This window comes from Tyto alba, unplaced genomic scaffold (genome assembly GCF_018691265.1).
Source record: "Tyto alba isolate M040663 unplaced genomic scaffold, T.alba_DEE_v4.0 Super-Scaffold_22, whole genome shotgun sequence".
In the NCBI taxonomy this organism is placed as follows: Eukaryota; Metazoa; Chordata; class Aves; order Strigiformes; family Tytonidae; genus Tyto; species Tyto alba.
This window is the reverse complement of record NW_024881296.1, coordinates 27,082,701-27,093,024: the sequence shown is the minus strand read 5'-3', so window position 1 is coordinate 27,093,024 and position 10,324 is coordinate 27,082,701. Positions and strand designations below refer to the sequence as shown.

General features: G+C 39.5%; 1 long non-coding RNA gene across 1 annotated transcript in view; it reads right to left on the bottom strand.

Moving 5' to 3' along the window:
- Window positions 1-589: 589 nt before the first annotated feature.
- LOC116959176 overlaps window positions 590-10,324 on the bottom strand; it is a 29,203-nt gene continuing 19,468 nt past the window's right edge. Inside the window, exon 2 of the long non-coding RNA XR_004405714.1 lies at window positions 590-653. This is a non-coding gene — a long non-coding RNA (uncharacterized LOC116959176). The remainder of the gene's footprint in view (window positions 654-10,324) is intronic.

The window sequence follows — 10,324 nt, the reverse complement described above, 5'->3', positions numbered from 1 at the left end:
GGGTCTTCAAGTACCTTCTTTTTCTCCTTTTGCAGAAACTTACTGGAGCAATAAATCTAGTGCAATGATGGAGAAAAACTAAGGCAGGGGATCTCTAGGGAGAGGGAGATGAAACAGAACAGTAACAGAGCAGTGGTGGTTGTGCTACTTTTGCCTGCTTCGTGTCTTACTGGTATGTTTTTCTATAAAGCTTATCTACTATGAGAGAGGAGGGGAAGAAAAGAATCCTTTCTGACAGCAGATGCATTGCCACGGAGGTCCCACAAGGCAGTGAAGTCCAAAATTCTCAACATCTGGAGAGCCAGTATTAAGTAGGTTATCTGATACCTAAAGAGTCACAAAGGTGGCACCATAAATGATATCTTTGCCTGAGGCAGACAATGAGGCAAAGATAATCACAGTGCCAAAAAGACAATGCATGTCATGCTGAAACAGAAAGATTACAAACCTCCAAGACCTCAGAGTATCTCTGAGAAGAGACCTTCAGCTTTTTTTGACAGGTTTTGCATGTTTGACTATTATTAACACAACAAAAGGTTGCACATGGTTATTACTGAGGTGGCAACCTACCCTGGTTCACATTTTTTTGTTGTTCTAGAAGCAGTGCAAGAGAGTCACTTGTTTTCTGCCTTTGCACATTTAGGCTGTGATGGCTGGAAAAAAAAAACTCAGATTAAAAAGTAAGATAGTGAGCCAGAAAACAGTAATTGACTTAAAAGGAAACAAAGTGCTTTTATTTTCAAAAAATAAAAGGGCTTTGGAGGTCCTCAAAGTGTTACTCTCTAAATACTGCTGAGCAAATAATTTGTGCCGTTTTCGTTAACAGAATACCTGCGAGCAAAATTTCCCATCCTTCTGGCTATTGCTGTTGTCTGTATTTTGTTGATGGTGTGAGAATCTTGGGATCCCAACTAACATAATTGTCCTGCTGGGCTAAGTACTTTTTGGGCATGTAATTTGTGGGCCTGCCGGCCTGAAACGACTCAAGCTGATCGTATTTAAAGGTCTATGACTTGTGTTGTGTTTTATTTGGGTCTGCCAACTGTAATTTTTCATATATATGGTATTGTTTCTGTTTTCTAGCTTGGATGATGATAACTCACAACAGTGGTATTCCTGTAACTGCAGCAGGCAAAAAAAAATAAGATCTGAGGGTATTTCAATGTATAACCTCAAATTCTGCTTCCCAAGAGTATTTAATGCATGTTACATTGAAAGTGAAGAAGGAAGGACAGGGTGAATGTGACTTTATGTAAATCTGTTGAAAATGTGGCTTGAGTATTCACAAAAGGCTTTTTATGCATTATTTATTCCTCCATAGTTAAATATATGATGCTCACTATCCATGGCTGGTAAATGTGCACCTGCAGAAAGGAATCTGGTGAGAGTATGAGAAAGGTCTTGTTTGGCTCAAGCACAAAGTACCACTAGACTTGGGTGCAGAAGTTAATCTTGAGATGATAATGATAATTCACTTGTGGGAACTGTGGTGGGTTTGTAATATGAGTTATAGCAATTTGTAGCTATTGCATAAAGACAAATATTTAGATGGAGTGTTCTCAATTGTTTGCCACAATCAGAAAAAGAAATTATAGAGGAAGGATTTTTTTCTCCTGATTTATGTAAGTAACTGTTGTCCAAGACACTCTGTACACTCCGTGGAGAGAGAGACACTTTCAGGAAGTGATTCATCTCTGTTTTAGATGTCTAAAATAAGGCAGATGGAAGAGCCTATTTCTTTCCAGAGAAGAACTTTTAGACTGAATTGCATTTTAATGAGCAGGCCCAGTAGTTAAAACAGTATGACCACCTGCAAACAAACACAGTTCATGTTTTAGTATGCTGCTACCAGTATAGTCAAACACAAAGTGATAGTGCTGGACTTTTTAAAAAATTTCTCTTTAAACTTCAGCAGAAGTAGTTCATCTGATGAATCAGTCATAATCATGCTCAAATGTGTAGTTGAATTTATACAACACATACCATAGTATTTCAGTCTGTCAGGAATTAACCCTCACCATGCAAAAAAGTTTCAGTTTGCCTCTGTGAAGTTTGTATTAAGAACAATTATGGCGTAGCTGTAAATTCAGATTATTTTTTTCTTCGATGTTGAGATTTAGGATTTGATTTTGCAAAGATGCAGAGCATTTTCTGGACATTCTGTTCCCTGAGTACTTTGAAGAGAAGGACATAGTGCCATGTGAGATCAAGGCCTTGCACCATGTAGAATGTCTTTATCTGAACTGCTATATTCCTCAGATGTGTAAAATTTTGAAATGCCTCCTAAAACTATCACTTACCTTCCACTACTGCTTCCAGCTGCCATACAGCAGAGTCAGGTGTCTAAGCTTGGCTGATTGGCCAGGCTCCATCTATAATTGATGGAGACAAGCATTTCTGAGGGGAGATTTGTCTGGTCTATGGAGACTGTGAATCACACGTTTCCTATCTCTTGCCCCTGGCTATTTGTTGGCACCCCTGTTTCACCTTGTGGCACCTTTCAGTTGCACTGATATGGCTGTTTGTGGTTTCAGCATTAATCAAATAGCTTAAATTGTTTGGGTTAAAAAAAAAAAAAAAGCATGTTCCCCCCACTTACCCCTCCTCCCCCCCTTCTGTTTAAAAGGGATATTAGGGAAATCTCTTCCTTGCCTGTACCTTTTTGGGTGTGGGTGTAGAATTTGAAAAACAAACAAACAGGTAAAAACAACAATGGCAATCTATCCAGGGAACTACTCTAAATTTAAAAAGTGCTTTTGCTGTGTCTTATGTGCTTTAGTCCAGGCATTAAATAATAAAATAAAAGGCTGTGTGTTAAACAAAATTGCCTGCTTCGTAGTTCTTTTAACTCTGGTTCTTCCCCTGCCTGGTTCAGCCCTTCTCAAACCCTGCAGATCCTGGGGGAGGGAGTATGTGCTAAATTCCTTTCAGCCTTGGTAAACATACTTTGCACAATCTAAAGCAGGGTAGTGTTACACTGGTTTGCTGGACACTTTTGAATCCTGGAAGAAAAAAAAAAGGGAAAAAGATATTTGACATCTGCATTTTACTGGAGTAGCTACAAACACTGTTTGTTATGGAAGAGGGGGACAATGCTTAGGATTCTGAACTGAAAGGAACTGTCTTGAATTTCTGGGTCTTCTGTCTTCCCTCCCTCCTTGCCTGAAGGGCTGCTTAACCTGCACTCCTTCCAACCAGAGGAGAGTGGTCAGCTTGCTCCCCCAGCTCAAGTCAGGCAGGCTACATGAGGGAAATTTTACTGGAGATGAAGGACAACCTTTATTTCCCATTCTAAATGCAATTCTCTTGCAAAAGGGGTTCAGCCTTTTGCATTTTAGTAGTACATGGGTCTTTTTGTTGCTGGTCTTAATTTCACAGCCCCTCTTTTCTCTGCTGTCAATGCTGTTCCACACTGTTGCTTAGGCTCTGCAATAGCAGTAGTAGTTATAAAGGAAAACTTTATGTTTAAATAAATACTAAATTTACAATGAGGATCATGGGTGCTGCTTGTGACTAGACGCTTCTATGGACATCTGAGTCCCTGTAATTGTAATCTGGCTTTGCTTTACAACTGCTTTAGAAGAAATGGGATTCCAACTAATGTTAAATGCTTTTTGAGGCACTCTTTGGGCCCTCTGGTCACTGACACAGGGAGTTTAGTTTTTCCTTTGTGCTCAGGATGTGTGAGAGCAGACACTCTTTCCTCCTCCCCTCCAAATGCATTCATTATTAAAATTACCTGCCACAGTCTCCTCTCTCATACCCTTTTGCAAGCATCTTGCTGCAAATGTTTGATATTTGGGACTCAAGCTGTTGGTGACTGGGCACAGAAGTGGCTCTGTCTCTGTTCCTTAACTAGCCAAATGTGTCTCTAACAAACAGGAGAGGGGCTTTGAGAGCCCACTGAGGATTTGCTTTTCTCTGAGAGAGGTAGCAGATAAACAGGATTAGAGTATTTACACAGTCTTGAAATCTGGGTTGACTAGGTCTTGCCCAAGGCATCCTTATTTAGCTGCAAGATTTGACTGACTGAGTGTAGTGTCAACATTTATCTCTCTATCCTCACCTTATACAAGCTAATCATCTGAATTCAGGCAGCTCCAAATGCAAAAGGTGTGGTCAGGTTTTTCACCTGGTTTGATAATTGGCTCAGCCCCAAGGCTGTGGTGGATGATTTGGGAAATGCTGACCTTAAACTGCATTAAGTAGTATCAAGCAGTACCCCAGCTCTCCTGAAGTTCAAGCCTTAGTTTTGCTATTGATCTTGTCTTAATATAGGTGGGAATTGAATTCAGTGGTAGATTTGCCTGTGTAGAAGGTCTTGTAAGGGCTTGGCTTTCCTGAGCAGTGAAATGGTTGTGTTGAACTTCTGGATGAGCACAGTGCCTGCAGCTGAACTTGTGTGTGTGAAAACCCAGAGCTGGGTCTGGGGTTGCTCAGGAAGCTTCCACCAAGTGGCAGCTCTTCCTTGTCCCCAGCATCCTGTTATCTTTCCTTTCCCCAGTCAGCAGATACTCCTTTCACTGGTGTGGCTGCACACTCAACCAGGCCTCCCAAATCTTCTACTCAAAAAACAAACCCACTGCCTTCTTTCCAGGAAAAAAATCCCCAAACCCTTAAAGAAACAACCTTTCAAGGAAGATACTTTGCCAGATGCAGTTTAGAGTGCAACCACACAAACAGCTAAGGTGGCACAAATGGAGGGGTTATAGCTGTGGAAGGAGGTGCACTGCTATAGCATGACAATGTCTTATCCAGCATCTAAGTCACGTGGACATGTAGTCTAAGACAGTGATTTGTTGATAAAAAAATAATCAGTGGCAGTTCTGGCCTCAGCAATTGATTTTGTCTCTCTGCTCCCACCTCTATTGTTTTATGGTTTGGGTTTTGGTTTGGGTTTGATTTTTTTTTTTTTTTTTTTAAATTGGATCAGTTTCCCAATTTGGTTCATGATGCCACCCTGCAAATGTTTGTGGTGATGGAAACAGGAACAAGCAGCTGGGAGAACAGGGGAGAGATAGGTTAAGCCAGTGCTGCTTTTGAACTTTCGGTGTCATTGACCACAGCCTCGGCATTTCCCTGGATAAACAGCAGAACGATATCTTCTCATCTAGTGACATTTCACAGGTTATCTTAATTCTAGTTAGATACACTTGTCTCTATATTTATTTTGTTCTCTACTGAAACTGTGCTATGAGCAAGTTAAAATAAAGATCTCAGACTCAATTGTTTTACACTATTACAGTCAGCTCAAGGAGAACACAGTCTTATTTTGCTTTTCTGGGCAATTTCTTTGAGCTAATACCCAGAAAACTAGAACCGGGCTGCAAGAAAGCAAGCAAGACACTTAGCTTTGAATCACCTGTGTGGACTGCTCACTTGGGAACAAGAATGAAAAAAATAAACTACAGTTTATCACAAAAGATCTTTGCCTTACTGCAGCAGTAAAAGTGATATAGCAAAAACATATTGATTCTCTGGGTGACTGATAAAGCTACAACATTGAAAGGAGTCCTCACAGTAAATCCAAGTTTATTTTTTCCATCCAAATTATTTGAATAATGCAGCCTTCATCTGCTGGTCACCTATCTGCAGCACTATTTAAGATGATGATAGCACTGTTTATCCAGGATAGGATCCCAAATTGTCCTGCATCATCACAATTCCCAGTAGCTTCCTTGTGCAAAGAATGTTGTATCACATCTAGAATGATTATCTGAGAACTTGCCCATTGCACGACAGTAGAAAGGCTCTTTATTGTTTCTTTTTTTGGCTGTTATTCTCAGCTTGGTGGAACTACTGCTGAATTTTCATCAAAGCAGCACGCTTGCATGTGCACATGACACATACACATGCACTTTAGGCTGCTTGGCAATCTGAACTCATTGTATATTCATTACGTTTTCCCTGTGGCAGAGTCCTCTTAACCACGACAAGTATGAAATACTTTACACCAAAAGATTGCTCTTGTGCGCATATGTGTGTGTACGTGAGTATGTGTAAGGATACGTGCACACTCACACAGAATGGAAAGCGTTAGGTACTCTAAAGAGCTGTCTCCGTGTATCTCTGCTTGAATGGTATCATATCCCACAGCCCTGCCTCTCCCCCCTCTGCTGTGCAGGATAATAATGTGGTGGAAACCTTGTGTCTGTGGGGGGGAAGGGTTTAAAAGCATCAAACTGAGGCTGGGCATTCTGCCAGGGGGAAGGGACAGAAGTGAAGTGCGCCTGGAGGTTTTCTTTTTTTAGACAGTGATTACTGAAGGGGAAAGAAGGCCAGTCATCATAGGAGTACAAAAAGACAAAAAAAGTATTTACTGTGGGCTACTGGCAAATACTTAAGTCTCACTTTAAGCAAGAATTCCTCACAGGAGTTAAAAATAGGCACAAAAGGGTTGTGCTTAAAGAAGATAGTCCAGTCTCACCAGCTGTTTCAAAATTAGTGATTAAAATGAATGATATCTCTATCATTTCCCTTTTTCTCCCCTGAACATGCACAGATGTATTCACACTCATAAAATGCGTGTCCTTAAGGTCCTAAGGACTTGAAGAAAAGGAAGGTGCAGAGGGGATGTCTTTGAAATCAAGTGATTTATTTTTACTTAAAAACTGAAAATTCAGTGTATGCAAGTTCCCTTTGAGAGATAAAATAACAGTTATAGAAATAGCAGGTCAGTAACTCTCATTTGCCCTGAGCTCTCTACAGAGTCATTCAGCTTCTTGTTGCACTGAAATGTGGAATATTTATACAACTCACAACCGCTGGTATCAGAGACAAAAGCCTCATGTCTTACTGGCAAGGCAGGGTTGTGAAAAAAGCCTGATATATTTTTTTTTGGGGGGGGGGGGGAAAGTGCCCACCAGACATGTAAAGCCTGTTATTGTATTAACACTTGTGGACAAGAATATCTAGAATATTGCACAGTCTTTTCTGCACCTAAAGAAAATCAGAATTATAAGCTTTGAATTCACATTCCTCGTTAGATGACAGCATGTTTAGGAAGCTTATGTCCCTGTTAAGCTTCTGACTTTTGAAATTAAATTAGGCATGGCAGAGGGAGAGCTTGGGGGATGAGGGAATATTTTTTGGCAAGTGAAAGCAAAACTGAAAAGCCAGATTTGCCAAGCATTTTTCCAGGGATGTGTGCATGATTTGCATGTCCCCACTCAGCCTCCTAACACATCCTCCGTGTGAAACTGATGGGGAGTGGTAGGGAAATGGCAGTGGTGGCTGAGAAATTAAGGGCAAGATGAAAAATATTTGGTTTTTCCTTGATGCAAACTAATTGATGCTGGTGAATCAGTGGATTTGTTTCCCACCTCCCCCTTCCTCCCCCCTCGGAAAGTCTTCTGTCCTCTTCTGTTTCTTTTTCAGTAAACACTTAAAAATGAAACTGTGATCATTGCATTAGCACTGGTTGGTGAACCTCAGCAGGAGGTATCAAAAATTTTTGAAGCTAATCCAAAAGCACAACAAAGCATTTTCATTTAGAAATCAGGCTAAAAATCTTTCCAGATCAAATTCCCTTGTGGAGATTTCCACTTTTACATGTGCAGAAAGTATCATGAGACTGTTCTTGCATATCATATCATTGCAGTAATTCTCACTGCAGGAATTACAGTTACGTGTGAATATTAAAGTAAATAAATAGCCAAGCTAAAATGTTTTGGGTTCATTTCAGGTTACAGGCAATGGCTTTCTACTGCTGATGCACTTTCTGAACTGTTTCCTTTGTCCTTAGGCTCTGATTTAACAAAACACTGTAAAGCATGCTCAAGTGTAAGCATCTGGATTTTCCCATCAAAGTCACTACTCTATTCACATATTTAAAGCCAAGCAGGTGTTATGAGAATTTTTTCTAGGTAGGTGATGCAGAGGAAGATTTTAAAAAAAGAGACAGAGTTATCTACAGAGGAAGCAGGAGACTCTGCTGCAGGCTCCCTCCATTTTCTGAGCAGTAGAAAGTCCCACTTACTGCTCTGCCCAAAAATTCAGTGTTCCCAGTGAGGAAGGGGCCCATGTTCTATCAAGATCATAAAGATTTTGTGAAATCTTAACCTTAATTACTAAGTTGTCCTTGTATGGCAACCACCTGCAAGATGTAGGACAACAGGTATCAAATCTAGCACTTGGGAAATAAGTCAGTGGCATCAGTAAAAGCTCAAAAGTCTTATAGATGATTGCAGTGGAGTGAAATATTTTTTATACTTTGGAAATGTGAGAAGTAGTTGAAATTCTTTTTTTTTTTTTTTTTTTGGGGGGGGTGTGGAGAAATGGACCTTGTAATAGTCCCCTGTTGAAAATCAGCAGTGTTCTTTTCTAATGTTCAGCTTTATTTAGAGACCCTGTATAACTTTTGGCATGGATAAGGGCATACATAGAATCATGCATTGTTTTCTGGAAACACCATAATGTCATTGAAAATGCATATAAATCATCATGAAGAGACAAGAAGAATTGGTTTATGACAGAAGATTAAAAGAATTAAATTTATCTAGCTTGTCTAACTTAAATTAAATATCAAATCATGAGGAATAAACACTTGAAGACTGTGAATAACAAGGACAGACACATTATTTAGGGGTTTCCAGAGAATTATTACTGGAAATATTAGGATGAAATTAAGCAGTAGAAGATACTGGTTGGGTATGAGTAAAAATGCTCTATAATGATATAGAAGGACAGGTTGAAAAAAGAAGTAACTCGAATTATTAGAAGTGGATTGGACAAAACATTGGAAAATTATCAAATCTCTATTTTAATACTTCATTCATCACTATGATGTTATCCTTTTTAGAGAGGAAAATTTCGCTTACACAAGAATGTGATAGTGGTCCATCTTCTTCTTTTTCACTAACTCTAATTTCTGTTTCTTGCTGAGAAATGTGTATTGGTCTGAAGCCTAAGATTCGGTTCATAATCAGTGATATCTCAGCTGTTACTTTTTCCTCCCTTCCCGCAGAGTGTTCTGAGGTGCCTATGGTACATGATTTTTCGTCAGTATTATTGTGCTTCATCCTGTCTGGTGTGCCTAATAGGAATGCTCAAGACTAATGATGAGACGGTGCCATCAGTTAATAACATTATGAGATGTTCATGCAGTCATGGAATCGGGATGAGAGAGGTCTGTCTAATCACCTGTTCCGGCTGTTGTCATTGTTTCTTATTATATTTCTGATTCTTATTTTAGGTTTACATACTTTTGTCTAGGATTTGTAAGGTTAATCGGTAATTTAAATAGGTTTCATTGACAGGCATGCTTTTTCTTTCCACTGGTCTTCTGTTTATCTACTCTACTTTCTATTGTAACCTACATCCTTAAATTAAAGAAACTTCATTTTTTTCTGCTCCAATCTTCCTTCCTTACTGCTCTTTTAACCATACTACACACTCTCCATCTCTCCATCTTAAATGATTCTTTTTAGCAGAGTAAAAAATATCTCTCAAAAAATCTAACCTCTCCTGGGATACTCCAATATATCAGTATCATATGATAGTAGTGGCATATAGATCTCATTCATAATAAATAGTATGTAGGTCGGAACATGATGACTTGGGCCTGGTTCCAAAAATGCATACTTTTAAACAGGTGAGGAGTTGCCATGCTAAACTACAGCCTTAATGCTGATAATGTAAACTGCACCTTTCCTCATCATCCTCAAGTATATCCTGGGAAAAAGGCACAACTGAAAGTCTGCACAACGTGAGGGAAATCTGTGCAGAAAATTAATTTCAGAAGTTATTTTCACTAGTTATACCAAGCGTATGCAAAGAGATGTCTACTGTCCTTAGCATCTCTGAGTTTTGCAGTTGCTGAAGTACTGTGGAGATGGGCTAGTCTCTCAGGTGAGAGAAGGTAAATCTCGGGTGCCAATCCAGCTTCCACCCAAAGCTGCCCTCTGTTTAGCACTGTTGTTAGAAGCTCAGTTATTTCTAGCATCTTAGAGGCTTGGATATTGCTACTGAGATGTCAATAAATTTCTCAGACTTCTGCTGCATAGGAAGTCTGAACCTGTCCAAACTCAAATACATCATAACTTCTTTCTATTATAGTTTTATAGTTGCTGCGTTTTTTTGGTGTTGTTTTTTTTTTTTTTTTTTTTTTTTTTTTAAATTTTACAATTCTGTCCATGCCCAGTTGTTGAGAGCTTTTCAGGATTGTGGCAAAAGTCACAGAATGCTCCATTACTTAGAGGTCATGTCTTCACTATTATTTCTGCTGGTAAGGATGCCTTCTATCTTTCTAGGAGAGGAATAAAGACGGGAAGTGCTATGACCATCTGACTTGGCCTCCTTCTCCCCAGCCCTGGAACTGAGGCTG